Source organism: Anopheles moucheti, chromosome 3 (genome assembly GCF_943734755.1).
Source record: "Anopheles moucheti chromosome 3, idAnoMoucSN_F20_07, whole genome shotgun sequence".
Classification (NCBI taxonomy): Eukaryota; Metazoa; Arthropoda; class Insecta; order Diptera; family Culicidae; genus Anopheles; species Anopheles moucheti.
In genome coordinates, this window is record NC_069141.1 from 83,925,831 (window position 1) to 83,933,195 (window position 7,365).

The following is a 7,365-nucleotide window of genomic DNA, read 5'->3' on the forward strand; positions in this document are numbered from 1 at the left end:
ACAAAAAACTGACTTCCTTCAAATCCACCGTGCTAGACAACAATCTCCATCCATCGCAGCAGCACCGTTTCCACACATCTCTCATCGCCGTATCCTAGCGACGGACGAGACAGAAGAAGTAGCGCAGGACACATGCCAACCATGGGCGCAGAAATCTAATGAAAAAATAGCCGCGTAAGCGGAAACCGTGCACACAAAGACCGTTGCTACTCTTTTTGCCGCTTTTGGAGGTTTATAATTTTTTTTTTTTGGCTCAACTTCGGTCAATACTCCCCAAATCACACTCCCATCTTACACAACACACCCATCGCCGTACGACCAGAAGAACCAGAAAGGAGCTAGGGGGAAACAGCCAGTCCAATTTGTACACGCATTTTGGCGCCAAAAATCCTCCGGCCACAGAGTGTTGATGTCGGATTGTCGCACCCTTCGCTTTCGTCCGGTTCCCGGCTCCCTCAATCCTCCACACTGCGCATGAGGACGTTGGCCGACAAGCGTGGGAGAAAAAGGAACGGGTGTGCGAACTCGTCTCGACAGTTTCGCTATGCTTACTAGTGTGGCGGGCTAGTTTTTATCTGTTTTTGCTGTGTGTGTATGTGCGAGGGTTTTTCTTTTTCACTCAGTTGTCTGTAGCTAGTTATACGCAGCTTTCCGGCAATGGCAGCGATTCTACGAAAAGTGACGCGCCAGTCGAACGGGACCGCTGTTTCCTTCCGGATTTTCTTTCCACAGACGGGTTTAGCTTTTTTCTCCGCTTTTTTCTCCTTTTTTTGGAGCACGAGTTTGTCGCGCACGATTCGTTTGTTCCGGTGTAGTTTCTTTGTTGGGCTCAAATCGGTACGCACACGTGTGGGCAAAGCAGTAGAAGAGGGCTCTAAGGACTGCTGCAACAGGGAAGAAGTTAGGCATTACAATGAGGTTGTACTGAAGACGGGTTGTAGGATCATCTTGATGAGGGAATTATCTCTCTCCTTGTAGTAAATAATTATGTGACATCTTTATTGCAATATAAAGTGTCATTTAGTGTTCAAACTATTTAGCAATTCCATTCTATATCAATGTTCTCATTCGACCAACATCCGTTATTCAATACATATCAGTGTTTTTGATGCTTAATATTGTAAAGCTCTAAATAATTAAATGAATTAAAAATATAAATTGAGTTATGTAACTACATTGCAATTTAAGCAGCAATTTTAGCCCCAATATCGTATATTGGTAATATTGAAAGTTGTTTGATAAGGGGATAAGTTTTGTTAAGTAATATCAAAACGTCAATAGGTTGTGTAAAAAAATTGTAAAACATTTTAAATTCTAGTTCCAGTAAATAGAACTTTCAGTTAACAACTGTTCATTCGAATTCTTTAACGCAACTTTGTTAAGATTCTTGCACTCTACTAAACAGAAGCAATAAAACCTCTGCAAAGAAAATTGTGCATAATGTTCGGTTGAGGGAAAAAAAACACCACTCCACAATGAGTATCATAATGCATTTGTACAACCACAAGTATGATACGGTTTGGTTTATTGCCCCAAGCAAAAAGATCTCCTCCCAGCGGTCGATTGTTCGAGTGTTGCATGTTCTGCACTGCACTGTACATGCACTTTTCCCCAACCATAAAACTCGTTCGTGCAATGGTTCAAATCACTTTGCAAGACGCGATCATCATCTCCACTGACGGTAGCGCAAATCGTTTTCGCTGCTTACATTGTCTCCATAGCGCGCCTCCATGTAGGGGGTACCACGCACCGAAGGTTGCTTAGATGCTTTACTTTCTTGCAATCTCGGAAAAGCAAAAGGATGCAGATTGAGAGTAGCGTTGGATGCGGGTGGATCGGCAAGACGGGACTCGAATGCTCCGAAATGGGGAGTGATTATTCGACCTCTAACCCCCTATCAGCATCCATTTTTATGCTCTGTGCTTCTGTACGGATCCCATATCGCTTTCGCTTGTCGGGAGCAGGAAACGCGATGGTGCCATCGGTACGCTGGTTTATGGCATGCTTCCGCCGTAGGAAAAACTATTTATTGCTTCTCCGAGTACGAAAAATTGAAACCATTCCGTTGCTGGTTTTTTCTTCGCCACTATTTCGATTATCCTTAGAAGACGTTGATCTAAGATACAAATATGCAAACACATACACACGTATATATGCTCTCCGTCGTGTCGGGAAAATTCGACGGTAGATGATGGCAGAAGATGATAAAAAAGATTTGTCCCCGAGCTGGCACGGTGACGGTGATTGGCAGTCGGAGTGAAACCAGCGTCAACGGGAAGGAGAAATCGTTCAGCGGAGAAGCGCTTGTGAGGATGATGATGATGATGATGGTAGAACTTTTTGGCAAGAGAACCATCCTGCTCCACTCGCCTGCCAGCAACAACATTATGTAAGCGGGAGTTCAACAACCTAGCCATAAACTGGCAGACGGGGCCAGGCCAGCCGCCATTGCTGTGATCGCACGGCCACCACCGAGTTCTTTTTCCAGTTGATCATTTTTATTGCCACGCGTCGAATTATATTGCCCATTTTCCGTGGAGAAAAGAATGGAAGGAAAACTAAAGTAATGGTGGTTCGGAAAGGAACGAAGGTTCGCAGTAAATGTTTGCTTTTTGTCATGCCGAGTAGCAAAATAGGTGGACCAGTAAACAGGGAACATTATGTGGGGATTTGTTTTTATGTTGTCGTTTCTGGTTAGTGGAGAAATATTATACGGAGTATATAAACTAATGATCATATTATAAAATTTCTGATGTTATGAATGGGATAAAACTTTTTTACAGAAATGCAATAATACTTTCATAATACACCTAAAGTTGATTTATTTACATTTCATACACTCCTCAAACATCTTTTTTTATCGTAAATTTAATTTGTTTGTGTAAATTCCCTTTGGCAAAACTTCTTACATTTAATTTTATGATTTTTTTTCCATAAAATTTCAAGTTCCCTAGGAGCCTGAAACATTTCATCGTGGCTTGAAATGTCCTTAGCTTTATGTAAGCTTTCAGGAGAAAAGCGCATCACATAGCTTCCGATACTCACCACTAGGTGGCTGGACAGTGGTAGCGAAATGCATGGAGTATGAAAAGAATTTTAACATTAAATACCTGTTAGAAATATTTTCATCGAATAAAGTTTTGTAATATTCAAAACGAATGGAATAAACGAACCTGGTTTTGTTAAATAACAAACAAAATTAGGAAAGATTGTGAAAACATATTGAACTTCTCCTAACAGCCATAACCGTACAGTTTAAATATTTTCCAATTTGTGTTGATGAGTACGTAATCAGATTGGTGACGGTAGAATGTTGTGTAGAAAGGAATGAATGAAGAATTAAGTTTATTTTGTGACCTTTTGATAAGGACTCATGTTATATACTCACATATAGAGAGAGAGCAATTAATCTGTTCACATAAACGGTTTTTAAGTTAATCTAAAATTGAGCAAAGAGTATGGATTAAGCAATGGTTTGAAGAATGGAATAATAATTGATTATTAAATTGATAGATTGAGTATTACGTTGTTTTAATAATAGCTAAATTTAATTAAAGTTAACCACCTTCATGTGAAACCAACACTTTCCTCTCTGTATATCCCTATCCATTACCCTACGGTTTTGGAAAACGGCATCAAAATATATGCAAAGCGTTGTACCAAAGATGAATTTGTTAACATAACAACATCAATCTCATCACACTCCTGGCCACTGCTCCTCGACAGTAGCAGGTGGTGCTAACAAGTATCGTCTCCGTTCACCGCCTAACCACTCACAGCATCAAACGCCCAAATCCAGGGCATGTTTGGTGGAAAATTATTCGCCTCAAAAACTCCCCATTTTGAGCTAGGAAAATATACCTGAGAAAATGTGGAAAACATTTCCCCTTCGTGCTGCATCCTCCTCAACCGCAAACTTCGCAAGTACCGTTTATTATACCGTACGCACGCTGGCGAGGGTGTGAGAGTTTATTAAATATTCATTTCGACGCCTGCAACAGTCCGTGTAAACAGCAATCAAACCCAAACACCGGCTATTTAGTGTATTATCGTGTTTTAGCATAAACAAATTGTCAGTTTATTGAGTTTCGGCTTTCCCTTTTCCATTTCTATTCCTCTCGCTGGCTGGTTTGTGCTTCCGGAAAGGTTTGTAGCCGGAGATTTCTATACAAAGGAGTATGGGATACAGATTTGTTGCTACATGATGATGCAAAAGACGCATTATGGACGCTGTCATTCATGCTGGACTGATTGACTGGGCATTGAAGAGATTGGCCTACTAAAGTAACAAATGAATAATCTATTCAATGAACAGGAATCAAATAGTGCACCGAATATTTGAAGCAGCATGTTGGAATTCATGCTAAAAAAGAGACTGACGAGTCTAATGCAGTCATGAATCTCTTATATGAAATTGTTCATTTTTTACTCAAAATTATCTATTTTTGTTACATGTTTTAAATATATTTAAATATAATTAACAGGACCTCCATGCCAGAAATCCCAACAGGTAATACAGAACTGACGGCATGAGTATATCTCTGGGGCTAAGATGCCACAAAGAAATAAAAAGCGAACTACATAGTGCGTTTTACTATAAAAATTCATAATTTAGTTTATCGTAACAATGATATTCAACTGAACAAAAAAATAAACCTTGTTAGACACAATCATCTTACAAACACGTCGCATATTGTAAACTGTGGGCCTATTACTATCTCCACAGTCACACGGAACCGTGAAATTCTGTCACGTGCGTCCAAGACAGAGGAAACATATTCATGTAAGCAAATCAATTCGTCTTAACGGAGTGCACACACTTTACGGCGCCGTCTATTAATGTGTCAACCGCGCGTCTAGTGGAAATTTGCATCGCATGAATGGTTAATCCTGGGAATGGTTTGCGCATCTTCCAAAATGTGTAATCGAGCTACTTGACGGGCCGGGTCGGGCCGCGGCGCAGATCCTAATCTTCCGTCCTCGTTATCTACGCCGACTTCGAACCACATCTAATTCAATTGGTGACGAATTGTTCACTTCACCCCCTGGTGAAAAGACGGCTGTGCGGGAAGCTCTTTAGCCATGGACACTCGGGCGCTTGGGTATTATTGTCGGGGGTTGCAGAGATTGATTCCCCCGTGACGGGAACTCCGTGTCGTTTCGGAGGTAACAACAAGATGACATCTTTCAACTGGCAGAGATACAGGACGAGGGTTTAAAAAACATAATTTAGATTATTACGCGTGACCAGCGCTCGACAACAGCTCACATATTTTGACGACGAGCCGTTACGTGTGTTCTTTTATGGGTGCAGTAGTTAACCTTTCAGAGCCAAAGAAATGGACTTTTTTTATATTATACAACAAGCAAAACTCATAAATAAGAGAAATTTAGTCATTTTAAAAATATTCTTTCGTAAAATTCATTTATACTACGCTTTCCATTGCTAAAAATCGAAATTGTTTTACTGTGGGGTGTTCAAATGGGCAAGGTTTAAATCACGAATTTTTGTTTGATTATATTGCTTTATTTTTTTAAATATTATCTCAACATTAACTTAACTCAACTTGTTAAGGGTTAAAACGGAAAGTGTTGTTAACGCGACGAAAAAAGGACAAGGTATCGTATGACAACGCCATACCGTCCCGATCGGTGTCATCCATCTGTTGTGATCCTGTTTCATCCACAAACACACGGACACAGTGGCCAGTTATAACTTGCCTACAGGCTTCAACAGCAAGCAATTTTCCCAGTAGCTTTCCCGTAATCGCGCGAAAATCCCGCAAATCCCAAACCTACCACTAACAACAATATTCCTCCGTACCACGGCCACCCACCCTCCCCTGGCAGGTTTCACCCTCTCTTCAAAATCCACCCCCTTTGTGCGGGACAATGAAATTATAACAAGATCATTTAAAAACATAAAATCCGTGACGGAATAAATTTCACCCAACAATCGCCGGCGGCCGTAACGCTTCGTTGTCGCGGCACTCGACCACGGAAAACCCCGGAACCCGGAGACACACACAAAGCAGGACTATCGGGAGGGGGTGGCCTGCCTCTGCGCCTTTCCCCGTGTATAAAAAGTACGCTTGGTTACTACGGTACGATGTGTGCGCACCACGAAACCATCCGCGGTGAAGGATGGATGAAACAGACGCCGGACGTAAACGCAAACCGGATTTGCTTTGAACCGTGCAAAATTTCCGACCACCGAATGTGGGGGGAAAACACTACGCAGGCATGTCCCGTCATCGACGATGAAACACAGGGATGGTAGAAAGTTTGGCTCACGAAGCTCGCGAAAGTGCACCCTTGTGCCAGGAAGTTGTTCTTGGTAAATTGAATTAGCCTTTTCGCCCTCATCCGGTTTTTGGTCGTTTTACGGTTGCGGCGATTGTTTTGAATTAGATTACATCCCCATTTCGGCGCATCCTCTAGGTGGAGCCGTAACGGAATACAATAAAAATCACACAAAGTTACATCCACCCGGGGATCCGTCTCCGCTCCCCCAATGGCCTGGGAAAACCTTCTTCCTTTCTCGTTCCTTTCTCGCTTTTCACCCTGCCAAACACACATTCACGCGCATCGCCGGAAGTGCAACCGGCAGCGATGAGTGTAAATTTAAATGCTAATGTTTACACAAAATTTCACCCGCGTTTCGGCATGTTTGACATTTACCGGGGGACATTTTTTTCCCCCCGGCAGTGTCATTGTAAAATGGAACATTTAATTCTCCGCCTCCGCTCGGTTGACTTTTGCCCGATCAGACGACGATGATGGTACGTGAAGCTGCGCTGTGTGCCGCGCAATGTCTTATGCGGGGGTGGTTGGGTGGGAAAAAATGGCCACATTCCTTGGTGCAGTTTGTGGAACAAATTACCGTTCGTTATCGATTCGACCATCGGTCCTTTTTGGACAATTGAGCCATTTTCTTTTTATTTGCGTATTTATTTACAGCATGATTGGTGCCTTGGAAAATATTCACGGAAAACCAGTTCCGGTGAATGGTCCACCAATGCAAAACATGATTCTGGTAAAGAGAAACAGCAACAAATGAAATTTGCATCATTTTGGTTTTATTCGGATTTTTCAAATCAAATTCCAATTGACAAGAAGTATCAGATAAATAAATATCGCTGATTTCACATAAACAAGAAGAATCGTACTGGGTACTTGGGTGAATCTAACTCAGATTAATGAATCAATTGAATGAATGAACTTGGATTTCTATTCCAAGGATTTATAAACTCTTCGAGGTTCATGAATCGTCAAAGGTTCTACAGAAACCTCAGAGCTTCAAGAATCTTTAAATATTCATTAATACAGAAGCTTCATAATTCAAGTTTCAACAAACATTTTCTG